Consider the following 22,718-nt stretch of genomic DNA (forward strand, 5'->3'; position numbering starts at 1 on the left):
TTACTAACTATCCATAAGAGCTTTCACAACACGTTTATAAGCGAAGAGCGCAGTAACGACTGGTTGAAATTGTCAAACTGTATCTATTTTCAAGAATGAATGATGCCAAAAAAATAATACTTAAATTTTAAGGAAGAGGCGAGAATTAAATACCAAATACCGTGAGATACCATAAACATCTATATAATATATTGTATTTATAAGAACTTTTGTCCTCCACTTAAAGGTTAAGTGAAACAAGTCAAAATTCTCCAAAAATCCTTGTACTTAGAAAAGGCGAAGAGTTGGTAAAGGAAAAAAACATCTAACGTGACACTGAACGTATATCACTGAAATCAAAAAGAAGAGAAAAAAATAATATAATATAAATACAAGAGGAAAATGCATACAGTTTTCTCTCGCCTTCCAAGTGAATTCAAGTGTGCGGCATAGAAACTATGGTGGACGATGGCGCCAAAAGTCTATGCTGACCCGACTTTTTGGTTGAAGGGGAAAGAAAAAATATAAAACTTTATAATAAATGTTTGTTTTGGTAAACTTTGAATGTATGACTACATTCATTCAACCATTCGATTTTTCGGCTATGTCCCACCGTTGGTACACGAGTTTTGCTTCGTTGTACGACCGACGACAATTAAACTACTGACACATTATTTGTAGGACAGCCAATTTTTATTCAATAAAATATACTATACGCTTGCTTTTCAAAGATTAATAGCTCCACTTCAAACATTTCTCAAAATATTAAAACAAAGTATTGTAATACATTTATTATTTTTATATATTTTTTTTTTTTTTTTTTTTGTATTTATTTTATGACAGAAAAAATATTGGGTTTCACTGAACTTAAAACTTTTGTGAAAGCCCAATTTTATAGTATAATTAGTATAATTAATTATAGTATAAAATACAAATACAAATATTAGTTAAAAATTTATGTTTGTAATTGACGATCAAATATATGTAGGTATATTATACCAACGAAGTTATAATTATCGATTTATTTTCACAGAAGATAATCAGTGATATACTATATGATTATTATTCGTAAAATTCAATCGCTAGAGGTGCTTTTGATAACACGTTATTTATTATAAAGAAATTATTTTTATTTAAAGTACGGTCTTTGTAGAATGCCGAGGGGTATTCATTTTTTTATTTTCATAATTTACACTAATACGCTTGCAGACGATAGGTACTAGAGAAAAGTTGTTTAACTTTTAAAATTTATTGGTTTAATTTCCTTAAGAGAATGTAAATCGTAACTTTCAGTGCGATTTAGGAACTTTAAAAATAATATGTATAGAAAGTGAGCGTATAACTTTGCATTTCGTAGCAAGTTAAAATCTAAATAATTTAAGAAATAACACATACAAAAGTCTCTTCGAATATCATAACTAAACTTGGACGCGTTATTCAATCTTACATAGAAACTTAAAATCTTATTAAGGGATATTCCAAGAAACAAATTACAGCCAATTACATACAGATCACAAGCAATATTAATATAATATATTATAGTATCATCTAAAAAAAGTTTCATACACTATATCAAACAGTTATTTTAGTTTATATATTGAAACTTAAGCAGCCTAAAATAAAGACGTGCAATCAATAAGAAAATAATGCTTAAAAGTTGAAATAGATATAAAATTAAAATTATTTTAATCAAATACTTAATTTATAAATACAATAAAATATTTATCATTACATTTTTGTGGAATTTGTTTTTAAATTGTTTTGTACAAAATAAAAATTCTATTTAATTGTTAACTAAATATAACTGCAAAATAAACCTGATGTTTGAAAAATTTGAAGAATTAAATCATTAATTTTTACTGTGATTCGATGAGTATTTAATATATATAATTACAGCCACACTTTATTTCTACGTGTATAGTGGCATTTGTTAAATTTATCAACAAAATATATTACATGTATAGAAAAACATGAAAAACACAAAGATATTAAAAACACCAGCAAAAAAAAACAACCTAATCATTTTTTATCAACAGCATAAGAATGATTATACTGATATTTTATAATATCTTTTTGGTTCACTATATAATCAATGTGTTTTTTATCTCCAATAGATATACGTATTCAATTGCTAATTATGTTTGTCCGACATATTTGTCTTATGATTTAGGTTGAATATTATGAAAGTGAATAGACATGATAAAATTAAAACTCGTTGGTAAATACTATACATAATTTATTTCAGGATTCAAGAGCAGATTAAATAAATATCTTAACATAATATTGAGAACTAACAAAAACGTAATAGCTACTTTTAAGACTATCCTGTAATAACTTATATAGTATAAAATTATCTATAGCAACAAAATATACAAGTAAGAAATCACAAATTCAAAAACATAATTTTCCTAAGAAAATTAAAATCGTAGTAATAGCACTATTTATCTTTCAGTACAGATATAATGTGTTAAATTTAAAATAATGACAATCTTTGCTATAAATCTCATATTTGATCAAATAACGTTTTAAATTAAAACTACGACTATGTCCATAGTATATCCTATAAGCTTAAAATAATATAATTATTGAAAAACAAATGCATACAAGTATTGTCGTATATTATACTATATTGTACATTAACAAAGAGATATTCTTCGTAAAACTTAACAAATATAATTTAGTTTAAAAATGCGTGACTAATGGATACAACATAACATTAAATATTACTTTTAAGAACGAAAAAAATTTATTTTATTATATTATTTTTAGAATTATTATTATAATTTATTTATAAGAATTAATTAATGTGTCAATTTATTTACAATAAAAGTTTTATTCTATGCTATTTTTGATTAATTATTTATTACTATTATTATATTAACGTCTCGTCAATCATTTTTTTTAAATATAAATAAATCATTCAACTTTTTATAAGATATTTATCGTTGTTAACATTTCCTAATTAACTAAATCATATAAATTACACGCGTGAATATGTACAATGTACTTTCAACATTCAATTTATCATCTATAATCCATAAAATATGAGAAAACATTTTAGTATAAAAACATAAATTATATTTTCCTTATTTAACATATCTGAGAGATCAACATTTTTTCATTTCGCTCAAATTCAGTAAATCTACATTCAACTCGGAGTGTTACATGATAAATTCCGTATACTACCCCTAGTAACCTACAGTAGCAAATATTCTCTGCCCCCTCGAGAATAGCGTGTAAATTTATTAAGTGTGGGTAGTTATTACTTTCAATTGAAAACACACAGCTTATAGTTAGTTATATAATATAATTGAATATTTTAGAGATTCTCCAAGGACACAGGGATAGTTTTCACGAAATTTTTATGAAACTAGAAATTATCTCTTCCGTACTCTGAACACATTTTTCGTCCCTCTTATATTCACTAAACAATGATTATATTTTTTCCTCTCCTCTTGTTTTTTTCAACATTATTTTTCTACCGGAAAACAAAGGAAATCCGGTCTCCAAAGTTCCTGACGCCAGTTATTCGCCGTGCCCCAAAAACGTTATCATTCAGTTTCCGTGCCATTGAGCCGATTTTATTGTGCTCAGTAGTATCAGTATTTTACCACCTCTGTTCTTACTCAAACTGCTTAATGTTCCCTATAGGTCAAACTACAAGACTCGTTTAAAAGAGTAGGAAAAAGAAACGAAAAACGGTATACGAAAAACCTTTATGGGTGTGAAAACTTTATCAACAATGAATTTAATGTTCTTTTTTTTCTCACCCCGAATTTCAATTCCTAACTCATCTGCTGCTGGTACCAGGCCAAATTCTAAAATGGTGTGAAATTGTGGGTAGACTAAAGGATGGTGATAGGAGTAACAAAAGTTGGTTTATACAAAGTTTTGTCACCCCTACCACACACAATAAGAAAACCGCATTGGCACTTGGGGACTAAGTACTTGTGTCGACGCCATTAATTCTCGGAGTATACGTATATAATATGTTTAGGGATATCCTTACAAATTATAATCACCATAGAAATTTGGGAAAGAGCTATCAATATTTACTATTAACTTTTTTAGAGGGGACGTTATGGAGGTGAGGGTTGTTTGGGTCACACAAAGTTATATCGACAATTAAATAAACGTGCGCTCTACTACCCTAACATGGTTTATCGTCTGACCCTTTGGACACGTTTAGAATAAACACATACATACACATAAACAGTTTTTGTCTGATGTAAAACCGTTCAAAATATGAAATTCAACGCTATCCCTCTCTCGCCAGCTAAATCAAAAAGTCGTTTCTTTTGTACTATACTATTGGACTTAACGACGTGTTCAAGTATACGTGAGTCCTAACGAAAATACAAATGAATGTTATGCATATATGTAACCTAATTATATATACGGTAGGGGAAGATCTCCGAGCAAAAGCAATATGTTACATACTCATTTTACAACGAGTTTTAAAATAAACATTAAAACAAACTGCATAAAAATTTACATTTAAAAAAAAAAATATAATTTTTATGTAAAGATAAATAATTTTTTTTATTAGGACTATAATATTTTTCGGGCATTACTTTTAAAATTTCTACTAAAACAAAAATTTATTATATAAATATACCTATTGATATTTATATATTTTTTTTAAGTTTTCATCCAGCCCTAATTTCTTACTTTATTAAATTCTCATTTAATTTTAATGAAAAAAATTAACCAAATAATAATTAAATAATAAACGCATCGCAAAAAGTTTAAATTTCGGTAAGATGATTTACTTGTTTAATAAACGTCGGTCTAATAGCTACACGTCATATTGTATAAATAAAAAAAATGATTACTTAGGACTTAGAAAAAATTAAAATAATGATAGTAATAATAAAATTTCACAAATTAGTAGAATTATTAAAAAAATATAACACATATTTTAATTGAGCTAAACATTTGTCTTTTAATATAATACGATATTATTATTAATTAATTAAAGTTTACGCACGTTATTCTATGCGTTTTAAAATAGTTAACTAGGCGTCTTTTGAAAGAGTTTTAGTGTCGAAGTATTATTTTTAGATTATAAGTTTTTGAATGTTATACAATAACAAAAACTTCAAGTCAATAGATTTATAATACAAATAAATAAGGTTTTTTGAAGAAATAAAATAAATGATAGTATAGGTACTATCATATATATATTTTATAGCTACCATAAGTAGTCCAGAAACAAATTTTATGCTAAGCCAGACTTTTGATACAACTTTGTTTGTTTAAGGACAACAGCAACTATTGCATGTCCGTTTCCTACCAAAGGAGCATAGCTAGGTAGTTATTTTTAACTGGCTTGTATTGTATTTTATTTCTGCCGACAAGTTATCACCAAACTATAATATACCTTCATATGTTTTCCCAAAGCGATACCCTTTTCTGAATAGATGACAAAAACAAAACAAAAGCAGTAGAAATTGGTTATAATCAAACGCGTTTTTTTAACAAAAAATACCATAAAACTAAGTGAAAATTTTTCACCCTTTTTCATAAATAATTGCATGTCATCGTCGAAAATTATTGCCATCTTGTGTAAATAATTTCTTCTAGTCAAATCATTTCTAATTCCATAGAATTTGTTGGTTGTTTACTAATGTATTGTGTTATTAACTACATTACCTAATATATTTTAATTTTGAGAACATAAATAATATATTATTATTTAACAATTGCGTTTTTTAATAATAATAATTTATTGTTTTAGTATAATTAAAAGGAACATAGAAGATACAATAACAATAGAGGAAAAGTAGAAATTATTTATTTTTTTAAATATTTGTCAACCTTAGTACTAAATAATATAATATAATTATTTTTATATAATATACCAAAAATACTCTAAAATATTTAATTTAACTATACAGACAACGGTTGCCACAGTTTATTGAACTTTAAACACATCTACAATGATGTTCGGTTGACCTGAATATTATTTAGAAATAACTACACTTTGCGTAGATATATGCGTGTCTATAGTAGCAAAGAAGCCTTATTATTATTCAACCCTTGAATTGTTGATATATTATTATATGTTATGTATTATTGTCTTATTTTTTATTTTGCACCAGCATGGATTCCGTTTAAACTCTCAGAGTTAAAAAATAGCCTACCTGTCAACGAATGACTACAACGTAAACCTTTACATCACCTATGGGAAGAATTTTCATGTTTTTTTTCGCGAACTTACGAGCCAAATATTACCGTCACGGGCTCTCACACATGAGTAGTATTTGAACCGGACACGGTTTTATGTTTTGTCCCATCACTGTAACTGACAACCACTGCCTACCCGACTAAACAACCCTTCTCCGTACTCGAATACCACGCACACCCCTACCAGTTCCTATTAGTAACGATTATTACCACCACCAACCATCGTCGTCGTTCGGGTATCATTAATTACGTTTCTGTCCGTCACATTTCTCTGTAAAACTCTTCAGACGCCGACGGAATATATTACGCCCGACTGTAACTGATTTCAATCCGCTCGCTCATTGCGTTCACCCCCATGACCTCGCTCACCCACCAAGACTACGAACCGAGGATTTTCACGGTTTTTTACACACGGAAAGTTTTTTTCTTTGCAGCGTTTCCCCTCTCTCTAAAAAAATCACATTTCACGACACGCATTATGGTCCAACTGCTTCTGCTATTGCTGCAGCCGCTACATACTAAGCGTAATAAACATATATTTTCAACCCATGTCGTTCCGAAGCAATTTATTCTGAAATGCAATTTTTAACTTAAAATTTAGAGTTTTTAATAAAACTTGGTACACTGTGTCTCTCATAGCAAGCAGTTTATTTTTTCCAGAACACTGAAATTAATTTACAAATGCTCGCTTGTTTGTATTTCAACCGAGTCATAACTTCACTTATACTGACCATATATAATTTATTTATCTCTTTAACGAATTAGTCAAATGATTTGCATCATACATAATTTGTTTATAAAATAAGTTTTTACTCTGATGCATTGCTTTCCGCGATAATTAATCTATAACGATATCTTTTAATATACCTTTGATTTATTCTTATTATGAATAATATACTTGAAAAAAATGTTTTAAAATTAAAAATAACTTTTTGCAATAATTTAACCGTTGTGTAAATAAATTGATCTATCCCGTCTATTTCTTCCTTTTCGTAGTACTATGAAAATTAGTTGGTTAGATTAGATTACCCACAAGTCCCTTTTATTCAACGCCCGCAAACAATTCTCTCGTTCACACATCCATATCTATGTTTAAATAATATGTAAGTGGTAGAATAGTGTGGTATTGTACAATAACGACATACAGCCATGATCAAGATTTACACAATATATATATGTATGTATAATTTATATACGTTATATTAATTTGCACGCATTCTCCTTTCATAATCACTTATCTTTTAAACGGAAGATTTAACTACCAACACGTCATAATGTTAAAGTAAAGAGAGGGTGTTATGTCCTTTTGCTTTTAGGACCGATATCATTGTCAGAGGTAGCCCCTTTTGTGACGGACATGGTTCTGCACGGGGGTTAAAACCTAGTCATTACTATGCTAATCTATGCTTATTTTCGACTCCCGGCTTTTGGGTTTAATTAATTACACATCCGACACAACCGAATATATTTGGTCCCACTATATTATTTGCTGGACTCTTCGCTATCCATAGCTATAAAGTAGTAAATCAGATTTAAATACAATAATTTTCTTTTGATCCTTCATTATGCTGTTAGATGTTTTTGATTTTTATTGCAAATCGATATTACTTTTTAAGTTTAAATCATGTAACCACATAGATATTTTAGATAGATTTAATTTTTAAACTACATAATTTTAAATAAATAATTATTCACTATATTGAATTGTTAAAATATAAATCACATTTTTTAACATACCTTTAATTAATTTAAATATTATTTAACGTAAAAATCAATAAGACTAAATGTCATACTATCCGTTTCGAGTTAATTAAAATTATAGGTGGCACATGCATATATCGCTATCAGTTGATAAAAAAATAAAAAAAAACATTGTCAACTTCTGTTGGTACAATTATACGCAGCAACTTAGCTCGATGAAGAGGAACGTGTATCTTCTTTGAAATTTAAAAATTAAAAATAATAATAATCGTTTCGTGACAAAATTGAGGTTTTCAAATTACACTCGTGCAACTCTCTTAAGTGAAAAATACACTACGAGCGCGAGTGGTAGTATATATTGTCAAGAGTTATGAAAAAAAAATATGATGAAAAAAATAGAGAAAAAATGAAAGACTGAAGCTTTTGGAGAGTATACATGTGAGTGTACGTATATGTATATAGTATATACGTATAATATATGTGCACGTGTGTGTCATCGAGTTGATTAGACGTAGAGCAAAGATAGTAGAGTGGTAGCGAAGGCGGCAGTTGGATCCGCGACGATAAAGGTAATGCGGGGGTGAACAGGAGAGGTACGACAGTCTAAAGTGCAATGCTATTATTGTGGACAGGGATGTACTATATATATATATATACGTATACTGCTTCTACTGCTTTTGCCACTGCAGCTTTTCCTGCTGACGATGCACTCGACCGACTTGACAACGACAACGACGCGTCTCATTCGATGATGGTGTACCCCTAGTACTTTCCCCGCTGTCGTCTCATCTCATATCCTTTATATACGCTTTGCCATTTTCCAACACAATTCCATGACAGACTACGCCACCACCACCAACACTGCCGACAAAGTTTTGCCCTCCTCATTAGTGTCAGACCGAGTGAATGCCGTTTATTCTTTTATCTCAACTAACCCCTTCGACTACCACGTTCCCCGCTATCTCATCATCATCTGTGTCTGTCTACCATCTTCACTATCTACGACCCAGCCATTCCACTCACCGTATATTTATTTGCTACAAGACAATTCAGCTAGCCGAATATTATGCACGACCGCATGGTGCGATGAAAACTACTATTTCTGAAAATAATAACATAAACGTTTAAAGATCAAATACTGCAAAGCCCGTCAATATATAAGTATTTCGATTCCATCACGAACAGAACTAGTATTTCTACGAAAATCGCCAAGTAGAAACGACAACGGACGTTCTTTACAGGTAAACGACAATAAATTCTAAATCGCTTTGCAATAGCATTAACCATTACGTTTTTTTATTAAATTTATTTGTTAGGTATATCGATAAAATAATCATAAGCTTTTATTCGAATTTCAATCTAAAGATTCACGTACGATAAGCTGTAAAACAAAATCGCAGACTTTGTTTCAACTTTCGTCGTCAAATAGCTAACTTCCACTTTACTCTAACAATATAATATTATGTCTTAAATTAGAAAGTTTTAAGGAATTACGCATACAGAACATATTTAACTTAAATTTTTATTAAGATAAATAGAAAATCACAATCCACATAACGCTGTTTTTACTTGCGATCTAAATCAGTATTTAATAAAGTATAATATTCATATTATACTATTAATTCTATAATAGTATGCACGTGCAATATGTTGTACCTAAACCGATTCGTGTTCTTTAATATTTTTATTATTATTGAAGATTTTCTGTCTATAATAGTTTAATTACCTGTAATACATATTAATAAATAGAAACCTACAAATTGCTTGTACTATATTAAACTAAGTATCGAATAGCTTAATTAATAAACATTTCGGAGCAAACATAACTTTTTAACAAATCATTTTTTTTTTTTTAACTATAAAAAAAATCCTTTCAATTCAATTAGTGAAACAAGAATTATGTATGTTCCAAAAAAACATATAAACATTATATATGACAGATAATATATAAATACATAGTTTAACTTTATTGAATAAATAAGTAATTTTTAATCTTAATATACTGTTATCATATAAAAAATGATTTCAAATAAACGAGATTAAGAAAACTTCTCTGTCTAAAACACAATTTCAGTTGACGGATGAAAAAAGTCGATAAGAAAATTTATTTAAAGCAATAATTAAATTATTTTCAATTAAAACTATTTTTAATTTAATTTAAAACTCTATCTTTAAATCCCACATTTGCCTTAAATGTAAATAGATTCAATAGAAAAAACGTTTTAACTGTTTTAAGCTAATAAGTAATACCTATAGTTATATTGAATCATTTTAATTGAATACAAAAAAAAATCTCTATTTTAAATACAAAATGAGCAACGTATGAACTATTTGACTCGTATGTGTACTAAAGATTCACATGAAATCAAAATCCCCTTATACTTCAACCATTATGTATTTACTTCATATGACGGAGTATTGTAGACGGACGGATAAAGTTAGAAAATTTAAATAAAAATAACGGGAAAAGCTTTGTGTGTTTCGCCTATGAAAACAAATGCGGGGATAAAGAACTAAAACAACAACTCACTTTCGGTGAGCAAGGAGTGGTTAAAACCTGGCGTAAATATAAAACAAAACAAAAAAGTATTCGTTTGCATAAAACACACTTCCCTTGAATGTTTTATATTCTACATTGGCGTAAACAATACAATTGAATAAATTTCGGTGAATTGTCGCTGTCCAAATGAACTTAATAATCCCTAAAGCAACAGCTAAAAGAATAGTAATAATAATAATGATAATAATAGTAATCATAATAATAAAAAAACAACCGAAGTAAAACCATGTTTGGGTTCCCCCCAACCATAACAATCCTATTTGCGTATGCATAATTTTACATTAACATATTAGTACAGTCCCGCGTTGATTGCGCGAATTCGTTAAGTAAAATATGTTGCACACCATGGATATATATACATTTATTACTTTAATTTCGCATGAATAAACTATACACGTGGTACAAAACACAAAAATATTTACATTATCAAAAATATTTTATAAATTGTTATTTGTAGGTAAACGAGAATTTAAAAGATTAATATTACAATTATATCCATTCTATCTGTTCAAAGTTAAACAAAAACTAACAAATACATTACTAAAATATAGAAAACTACCATATTGTCCATTTATGTTGATAATTTACATTGAATTATGATAAAATAAAGATAATATTTTTAATTTAATTTAATCAACGCTTTAAAAATATTTTTAAATGTAAAATATTAAGTTAAATACTGTAGATAATAATATAATTGACAAAACCAATTTATAGAAAATTTAAAAAAAATAAATAAAAATTATCATAATCGTTTTAAGAATATACGCATAGAAACACAATACCACTGTTTTCTTTATAATATAACAATTATTTTTATTCCTTCAAATGTTTTTTTTTTCTAAATTATGCTCTTATTCTAAAGTTGATTCTTTGGTGACATTTGATGACATAAAACTAAAACTAACATTTTGTATTTTCCGATCCTCTGTTCTGATTCGAAATATTAGAAAAAGCTTTTAAAGAAATCAAGTTTTTATCCTCTCTTTGACCGACGAACAACAATTGAAGTTCGTCTTCCGAAAGGGTCTCCATCGACTATATCTCACGAGGTCATATTTCGTATTACACTCACACACACATACACACAATAATATCGCATACAAGCAAATTCACTATATGCAATACGATAATATTATGTGAGAAACGTATTATTATCATACGCATTTATTGGACAAATGATTTAAAAATATAATTAAGAATTATTGGATTTAGATACTACTACACGTTTCGTCCACCATAATAATATAATATTTATCATTATAGGATTGTCTTATATAGTGATAATCAAATAATCATTATTTATTTAACTCACTTATTGTTTAGAGTGGTTAAAAATAGGTAGATACTATTATACTACTGCAAATCCATATTATTTCGACAGTTATCTATTTCAATATTAATTTTTTAAAGCTGTAAATATTCACTGGTGCAAAATATATTACGTTCTAAAAATGTTTATTATTGTTTGACTTTTGTCCCAGCGATGCTGCAGGTACGAAATTATTATTTACCTCAGAACGTTCACGACTTCCGGCACAGTACGAAAATTACTATTTAGACGAGAAGTTTCGGGCCGGAACGGCCAAAGTCCTTGCGGGCCCAACACGGTTACGCGCGACACACTACGGAAATTATATAGTAAGGTTCACAGGGGTGGATACATGTTAAAGTGTAATAAACATGGGCGCAAGAACAGGGAAAGTTTAGCACGAACGCGGGGTCGGGGAAGCGAGAGATGGTAGTTTATAGAACTCTGGGAAATTAGGTTTAACATTGAATATTCGAAACTGGGAATAATTGGAATGGCACAAATATTTTGACCTTCTCGGAGCATCAACATTTACTACCCCATTGCCACTACCATCACCACTAAACATCCGCTAGTAATAGTACCATATATATATTTATTACGTAATAAAATTAATATAAAAACCCAAAACCGATTTATACGACACAGTGTTTTTGTTAATAGTGCGTTTTATAGGTACTGCAAATAGACTATATATCGTAGTGAATACAAAGTAATCAATGGCGTTACTAATAATCACAATTATAATCTAAAATAATGGTTATTAAGATAAAATAATAATGGAATATATGATTTCCATTTTTGAAATGTTGTGTAATTTTCTTTTTTTTCTGAATATACTCGTATCTACCATAGTATATAAATAATTATTTTCAACACACTCAAATATTTATAATATTTATATACTGATTAATCAAGATTAAATATAATACTTCAGAAAATAATAAGATAAATATTGTATCGCATAGAACAGTAAAACTTATTTGTATTAAAAAAATAACAATAATTTTAATACTTGTGTATTAAATTATTATTATTATTATTTTTATCTATAGAATAAAAAAATATGTATATTTTATATTTTATTATTATTATTATTTATTTACAATTCCTTTTCATAATTCAAAAATGTGTCTTTATAAATATTTTCTTTCTGTTACAAATGTATTTATATTACATACCTATATATTATATTTCGAAACTAATACCTATAGGACTATACAAATAGCTATACAACGATAAGAATGTTTTATGTTAAACTTAAATTAACATAATAATAATTTTTTTATCATAAAATAATACAAATTATAATAAATTACAAGCTATTCAACTTTATAATATCACTGTTGACTACAATAATATTACAATGAATGTTATAGATCTAAGACATAATATACCTATATAATATAATATATACATAAATAAATAATGAATACGTCAAAGAAACAATAATTAATATAATTTTAATATGTAAAATAATCTCGTAATCGTTTTACCAATTTACCATTTCTAATAAATTGTATTTGTATTTGCGTTTGGAAAATACAATAAATTCAGAACAACGGCAAAGACGGAGATAATAAAGAAAAGACTGTTTAACAACTGAAAACAACATGGCTACTTCCTAACCCGTTTACTATGAGCTTAAATCATTCAAAATTATTTACAAAATTTTACCGAAGTTTCATTTAACGTTACACAGAGGGTCACGAATTCATTAATAAGCTGGTTTATTATACGCATATGTACAACACTTAGTATAATCATCTCAAATTTCTACGTTAAATTTATGAATTAATATCATTGATATTTATAATGCAGATATTGTAAATAATATTTATAATTTATGCACGCTAACTTATTGTTATTATTGCGAAAGAAATATCGCATTAAATTATTTGGCCTTAAAAAAACTCCCAAAAAATTTACCCAAATAGGTTTTATTTGAATTGGTTCTAACAGTTTTGTCCTTCAATTGATTTATACATTATACAATTGGGTAAGAGAGGAGATGTGAGCAAAAATAAATAGGTAGGTATATAAATACGTAAGTCTGCGCTGCAATATTATACCTACCATTCCACCTATACATATTATTATATAACTCGCACGTTACATACTCTACGCTGTATCGTTTTACCGCCTCGGTGTTACACTCAGTTACGGAATGGCTGTCATTCGCTCTATATATACTAAACATATAAACATACATATATTATTATATAAGATTACGCAGCTTGAAGTTCCGAGTATGCTACTCGTCTACAACTACCCCTTTGCACCTACAGAGCCCTATATATATATATAAACAGACAGCAGCAGCAGATAGTATATTATATATGTTGTGGGTATGCGTCGTGTTCGAGGATTAAACAGGAAAATATATTCTCGTTTCCGGTTTTATGTGCGCCAAGAGAAAGTACGGTATATGTGCTGTGTAAGGGTCGAACTCACAAATGTGTTTATATGTGTGTATATGTGCGCGCAATATAGGCTCTGGCTATTTGTAACTTTACACGTGGTAACGGTTAAACGCCATAACTCACCTGAGTGTCCGGTTATCGCCTCGTTCCGGTAAAAACTTTAAGTGTTGGTTTCGCGCGTTGAAAAATAGCGGTCGCCGCACGCGCCACCCAGAAATCGATGACTCAGCTAGCGACCGACGGCCTATGTATAGGTATTATATATCACGGTAAAGAGAAATTCAGACTTCAAAGTGTATTATGTGTAGACAAAAAAAATGTAATTATTATGTATAATATAATAATACAATAATCATTACAGTTTTATTAACATAACGCAATAATATTTCCATTTACAATAAAACAATACGAATTTAGAGCACTTAACAACATTGCTGATAACAGTGATAACGTAATATTTTTTGATCGAGGGAATCGAAAATATCTAAACATCGATGAAAACTAAACAAAAACTATATGATTTAGCAGTAGGCATGTATAAAAAAATAACACTTTTTGAAAACATAAATATATACCTTCGAAATTCTCGTGTAGTTTGCACGATTTCTTCGAGGTATTAGTAGTAGTCGCTTAAGCTCACATCTCCTCATCTGTATAGGCACGCCAAAGTACTCAAGAACGGGTATATATATATTAGCGTATATACATTATATGATTTATGGTCTACCCCAACCGCGTGGAAGCATTTTTCACACATTTATATAACGAAAATACCCACGCTTGGCGTGCGTATACTATTATTATACACAGCGATCTATATACATCACAGACACCGACGTGATGGAAAGGTATTCGTGGTGCTGTTTTGTGAATCTCTTAAACATTCTTCTCAAAAGTCGTTTATGATGCGATGAGAGAAATTTTCGTGTATAGACGATACTAACCTATAATAGCAGTCTCCACCCTTATAGCTGGTATTCACGTTGATTTATTATAATGCTCACATACCTATATCATATAATATGAGTATTAAATTATTATATTTACTTTTCTACAAGGCGAATAGCAACGAGGCATCAAAAAATAATATGACAATAATAATAATATAAAACGATACAATTATTATAACGATGATCATCGCATAATATGAAGATTTTATAATCGAAACGGGTGTTGTACACATAATAATATAAACCGTTTGCATACGAGCATAATAATATATATTGTGTGTAATATAATATTTACTGCTGTAATAGGATTTTGCCTTTTAGTAATAGGTACCTACTATGATTTATGATCTAGATTTTCACAGTTATCCACGTAAACATTAGTGAATTACAATCAATACATTTTCATAATTTGACAATAAACATTGGATCCTACTAAAATATCTCAAAAATTTAACATTAAAACACAAAGATGTCCAATCAAATTGTAGTTTCATCTATTTACCTACATTTAGTTAAAAATAAGAAAAAAATCTATAACTCAAGCTTACAGTAAATAATTATAAGTACCTACTTACATCAGTCTTTCCCGACAGACAATTTATATTAACACTTTAATGTGTAGGTATAACTATTTTCTAAACTTAAATAGAACATTTTATATTAGACTTTATTATAAACTATATCGTGTTATAGTGATTTTAACACAAATTAACCTAGTTTCCACCCACTTGTATTTTATACTTTTATACATTATTCTCTCACTAAGACATTGAAGAAAATTGTAGCACGGTAGATGTTATAAAATACTAAATTCATAATTATTTTTGAAGATGCCAAAATGCTTACAATTGTTTACAATTTTAGCAATTGGATTCATTTAACGTTTTACTCCTACAAATTAAATTAAATTATACATTAATTTAATGGAAGTTTAGAATTACCATTCAAACATAAACAATTTCCATTTAAAACGCACATTTTCAAAACACTTAAAATAGCAGTTATTCACATAATAGAATTACGTTCCCTTAACATGTAAAATACATATCTAATTTTAATGAATTAATTTAACGTGCGAGAACTTTTATTACAGTCCTAAATAATTTTAATAATAATATTGTATATTAATAATTTTATTTCTTTATTATTATTATAACACAGTGTATTTTTATTATATAGATGGTGCGTGGTATAAATCGTTTAATTAAAATTCCTCATGTTTGGACATACATATTTTATGGATAATTTATATAAAATGTATTACAATGCGATATTAATATTAATAAGTAATTATTTAATTAATCACGAAAATAAATATTGTATAGTCTAAGATATAATATATTATTATGCACATTGCACACGTTAAATATATTATTATACGGACAGAAATAACGATATAACAATTGTGGCGCCCTCTAGGTAAAGAGTAATAAAATATATTATATATTTGATTTTCTTATAATATTATAGTACACTTTTATATTATTAGTAATACAGAATACTATACTAGTAAACTACTATATTATTGTATAAAATAATTTATAACCTTTATATTAAAATATATAATATAAACACAAATATGCCGATACATTTTATAACAGAATATAGAGTAAGTAGATTTAATTATTAATATTATTTTACGGTTTAACGAATCTTAAAAACATAACTATTTCTAATAACTTTAAATAGTAAAAAGTAATGAAGTATAATTTACATAATTTAATTATACGTTTATACACCTATACATAGCTACACTATTCTGCAGAGTAAACTAAAAATGTATCCTACAATCAAATCTTACAACAAACAATATTATGATGAGAAACTGCATATTAAATTTAGGAGGGTGTTGCTATGTTACCTAGTGAAAGCTTTCGTATACAAAGTGTGCATGATATACGATAGACTTCGATTTTTCTTCGGAAAGTAGTATGAACCATGAATAGTGTTTTAATTTTTCAATATGTTCTATATTCAACAAATACATAATAATGGACGAAAAAATCAATAAAACCAATAAAAAAAAATTAAGTACCTACACCACCATCATTCATTGACTATTTTAATTCTTTATTTACTGATAATATAGGTAATAGAATAATTATTAATATAATGAAATAATATTTTGTTAGTACTACTGACAATGAATAATTATGTATTTAAATTATACATTTACGAGTCAAACGGATCTTTGATAGAAATAAAATTAATATCCATTCCAAAATTAAGTCCAATTATATTATTCAATTTTCAAATCTCGAGATAGTAATGATTAATTAAACCACAATTTATCGATAAATAATTAAACTTATCAAGTTATCACCAATTAATAGAAAAAAATAAAAATACGAGCTATTTTGCATTTTATTAAATTCAATTATAGTCCATTATTAATAAAGAACTAAGAAAAGAAATAGAAGTAGGCAGTAGCCCCGATCCCTTCCTCATCAAATCGTGTATCCTAATTTCTTATATGATAGGTAAGTTCCAAAAATGTATTTAAATTTTGGATAGTATTTATTCCGTTTAGTTTTAAAAAATTAAAAAACGTTCTAGCAACAATATACTATGCTATTTATTTTGTAAAAAATAAATTTTCTTATTGCTCATAAGGTTTTTTTTGGGGGACATTTTCTTTTTAGTATTTATGATTAATAAATAAATTATATAATTTACAATTTAGATAATTTACTAAATGTAATACAGCTATTTCAAATAAATCTGTTTTTACTTTTAATTTATGATGTAAATACATATTATAAAAACAATAATCGGATATATACAAATAAAAAATAGTACACATAAAATGAATATAATTACCTATTAATTATGTAGAATGTAACATCCTCGAAGCTTTGAATTAACATTGGCTATTGCATTGCTATATTGCCTATAATATGTCGATTATTTCAATTTTTAGTCAATAATAATTATAAATGGACGATTTTATAGTCAACGGAACTACGACTTTTAATTTAATTTCATGCGATTTTATAGTTTTAATATTTTTAATATTTTCTATTTTAAATATTAAATCAATAATTACTAATTAGTGTCAATGTATGTCCCTGTGGCGCAGTGGAAAGCGTACTGGACTTCGGATCCAGGGGTCGTGGGTTCGACCCCCACCGGGGACGTAAAATTAGGTTTTTTTCTGAATTTTTGTCAATAATTTAATAGAAAATATTATGAGTGACGTTAGTTGTCAGTGTAACCATCGCCACTCCCGCACCGCCACCATGAACACTTTAAGAACTACGCACGATGCCGGGGACGACAATAATATTGAAGCTAAAAATAGATCACCACCGTAATATTATTATCGGAAGCTCACATATTATTATAATCGAAATTATTGAGTCCAACTGTGTAAGGTTATTGGTTAAACGGCAAACCAAAAACTGAATATGTTTTAATAGGTACTCGGATTACCAGCAAAATTATATTTTAAGAATTTGACGTTCGACTGATACAATATTTTGTAAATAACGTAGATCACACTATAATAACCAATGGATGAATTAATGATTTTGATTGCTTTATGAAATAATTGAATTCGTCAAAAAACGATAATTTTAATAGATTTGTATTATTATGGTCATAAGAAACAATAACTTGTTTACCGAAGAATCTCGATTATATGGAATTTCCTAATAGTGTATACGTGAAAATAAAATCATAAGTTTTGGAAGAAATCAAACCTGCAGCTGCTGCGACCGAATCGTGTCGGATGAAAACATAGCGTTATTTAAAAATAAGTTTTATTTTTCCTCATGCGTGAAAATATTGCTCGTATAAATAAAATTTGATCATAGTATTATGTGACGCAATATTAATTTACAGCGGTTTCATCAACAAATAATAGTACACACGATTAAAACCATTTAAGACTCTCAATAGTCAACAACGTGTGATATCAATAGTAATAATAGTATCAATAATTGACTATTGTCCGTCATCGCTGCGGAATAAGATCGTTACTCGTCGCGCAGGCGACGGACTAGTTCCCCACTGCAATTTCAATCTTATCGTAATTTGGTACCGTCGGTCTCTGATGGTTCCTTTCGTTTTTACAAGCCAATCAACACCGACCAGTGCGCGGCGAAGGTGTTTTGGCCTGCCCCCTCCCCCACTCAACCGGGTACGATTTTAATTCTCGGCGAGTGTATTGTTCTACTGATATATATATTTGTAGTACCTATAGTTGCTCACATGGCAAATTGGAGCTGAATCGAATCATCATTAAATATTATACCAACGGCGTTAAATCTATTTGGAAGCAACTATTAATACACCAATATAATGAATAAGTACCTAATAATTAAAAAAATTATGCGTGTACAGGCTTAATGTACATTGCGATTGCGTAATTTACACAATTTATTATGTACAACATCAATACACGTACATAGAAATTAAAATATAAGATAATACGATATTTAAGTGCTGGTAGTCCGATCACCAACCGATAGCACACGGTCACACGCGAAGTTTTTCTAAACAAATTTTCCCATGATAACAACGATTGCAATAAATGAGTATTACGAGTTTACTTAGATTAAAAATACTATTTTAATATCAAAACACGTAGTAAGTATATACCTATATATATGTATAACATAAATGATAAAATATATAAAGTTACATTTTATATGATTTTATACGCTAGAATGATAACAATAACGTTTGATTTTAAACGTATGTATATTATCTAGCAGCTTTAGTCCGTTAGTAACGTGAATATTTTTTTTTATTTAATCTACATTTATTTATCATAGTAACTATGGACTATGGTATTGTATATTGAGCAAACCAATTTATAAAGCCAGACAACGGGGTTTTTTTTCTAACAATATACTGAATTAATATTGAAATCAAATTTACATTATGATATATTTTCTAGTATAATGAGAAATATGGCGGATTTGACTGTTGTAAGAGATAACGGATTTCGATTGAAGGTTACAGGACTGGGCTTATTTTTCTTAAGCTGCGAATAACGACATTAATAAAACGAATAGAAGTGCGCAGTAATGTAAAAATCGAATTCACGCAAGAGAGACTCGTCGTTTTAACTGCAGGATATGCCCTACTGCCCGAGAATTAAGATAAATACAATACTATTATGCATTCACTATTGTTATTACATAATAATGCGCTGTAATATGACGTATATACATGACGTGCAAAAACAATGTTAACGCGATAAAATATTCGCATATTTATTATTTCGTGACTGGGCTGTAGGCGTACAAATTTCCCGAGCCGAAGAAAATCCACGGTTTAAACAGCTAATCGCGGTAGAAGCAGCAGTGAATCAGTGTGAAATATTATTTTATTTCGTGCGACATAATCATCGCATTGCACACAAAATGTCTGCAGGCCGTATAGTATGATTTTCTGGTCCGGGTGGGCTGCAGGACGAACGGACGTATATACATTATAGGTAGGTACCAAACGAAACTTTTCGAGACCCGTCGCTCGTCGATTTCCGGACGTGACAAATGAAACTACATAAACCGTTCCGAGAACCTCCGTACGGTCCCCCGAGTCGAGACCCGTCCGCCCCAACGACCCTCACGGTCACCACACGTTGCAGTGGTCTCACGAGTAACCGTCATAGAGAAACGCGGTCCGTCCGACCGTCGGATAATTATTTCGTCTTCAGCGACGCGCGCTCAATCCTACACACACATACGCTTTTATTATATTATATATGTACATAAATATACATCATACATGTATAATATCGTATAATATATATTATAATGTATACGACGACGATGACCAGCGAGTGAAAACTTTTCAATTAACTGCTGCTCCGCAGTGCGTATAGGCATTGCGGGAAACCCAACCGATCTCTGCACCCGTTTGCGAGTGCTGCAGATGTAGTCGTACAGTCATAATATTATAATATACAATATACATCATCATGCTGTGACGTCTACGACTGCAGCAACTCCGGGTATACCTATATGATAATGACTAAAATTGCACTGCTGCACTCTGCACATCATATTGTCTCTTATATAAATTATATTATAGTGTAATAATAATAATAATAATAATAATAATAATAATAATAATAATAATATATGATAAAACTGCTGCTGCAGCGTATAACATTATTACATCGTTTACCTATGATAATATTAAATCACTACGGTTGAACGACACACATGCGCGTTAAAATATTATATGGTATGTACTATAATAATATGTAGATATATACATCGACACACGCAATCTGCAAACACGGATTAAACTCTGAAATTATTATTGAAAATGCATTCTAAAGCAAACGACCTAATAACATTTAAACTATAGATATGCACAACCTTAAAAAAGACATTATTTTTATAATTATATACAATTTAATATATTATATTATATTATATTATGGTGTATATTAATATATACTGACTAATAATTATTATATAAAAACTATATAACAGGGACGGCCAAACTTTTTTTGGCCGCGATCTTCTAAAAATATACTTCTTTTTTGAGGATTGACTTCGATAAAAAATTTTTTTTATAATTAAATTACTATACCACTATATTAATTTTCGTGTGCATAGCCTAAAATAAATTCTAACACGATCGACTTCGAAATCGTTTGCGATCGACTATTTGGCCGCCCTTGCTATATAATATTTAAAAAAAAAACTTTATTCAAAGTTTATCTAAGACGGATTCCATTGGGACCAAAACAAATATTCCGTTTTCACAGGTTTCCGTTTTTATTTTTACTTTTTTTTTTTGAATTACTCGTAAATTCATTACATTACATATAATTTAATATTAAGCTATTCTCTTGAAACTCCATGCACATATTATTATGTAATTTAATAAAATATTTTTATACATTTTCTCTTCAAAAACTCATAATAATTGTATTTAGGCCGTGTGTTGTATAAGAAAAGTGCGAATTAAGCAAATAATAACTAAGTAGTAAATTATACATAATATTTCAATTTTTCGAATTATATATAGTTGAAACGTGAGTGTATACGATCACCTATCTTCATGAAGCGATTTAAAAAAATATATTATTATTTAAAACTACAATAAAAGCTTCTAATAATATGCGAATATTATATATTGTAACATAGTGAATTTTAATGAATAGCATATTCTTTTTCAATTAAAAGGTCATTGAAGTGTATATTAAATATTACTTACACAGCTGATCACTGACTATATGTACGTAAATCATTTATTCTCGATATTATATCTCATAAATCATACATTTATATTTAATTATTATAAAACATAAACCACATTTTGGTCAACACCTATATGGTTCATTAACGATCATGTCTAGCTTCTATACGTATAGCTACAACGTGTTAAAAAGCTTTTTAGATTTGATTTTATTTAAATCGACTAGTATTTTGCAGAATCGGTATTATAATGGTATAGGGTTGATTAAGTTGTTCGTGTAAGTGAAATTAAATTACATCTCAATTTACTACAATAAAATCGTTGTTTCCGAAAATTAAACAGAACTTGACATTGAAATTGGAAGTGGTGATATCTGTGTTAATTTTGATTAGATCACGCAACGGACATAGGAGGTACCTAAGAGACTGTATATAATG

At 28.6% G+C, this 22,718-nt stretch overlaps 1 protein-coding gene and 1 non-coding gene across 4 annotated transcripts in view; one reads left to right on the top strand and one right to left on the bottom strand.

Annotated features, from left to right (window-relative positions):
* LOC112604358 (RNA-binding protein Musashi homolog Rbp6-like) overlaps positions 1-22,718 on the bottom strand; it is a gene marked incomplete at its 3' end in the record, with an annotated part of 335,083 nt that overhangs the window by 27,773 nt on the left and 284,592 nt on the right.
* Positions 18,179-18,251, top strand: Trnar-ucg. Its single transcript has one exon. It is a non-coding gene; the product is annotated as a tRNA-Arg (tRNA).

This window comes from Melanaphis sacchari, unplaced genomic scaffold (assembly GCF_002803265.2).
Source record: "Melanaphis sacchari strain LSU unplaced genomic scaffold, SCAv2.0 Contig11_pilon_pilon, whole genome shotgun sequence".
Lineage (NCBI taxonomy): Eukaryota > Metazoa > Arthropoda > Insecta > Hemiptera > Aphididae > Melanaphis > Melanaphis sacchari.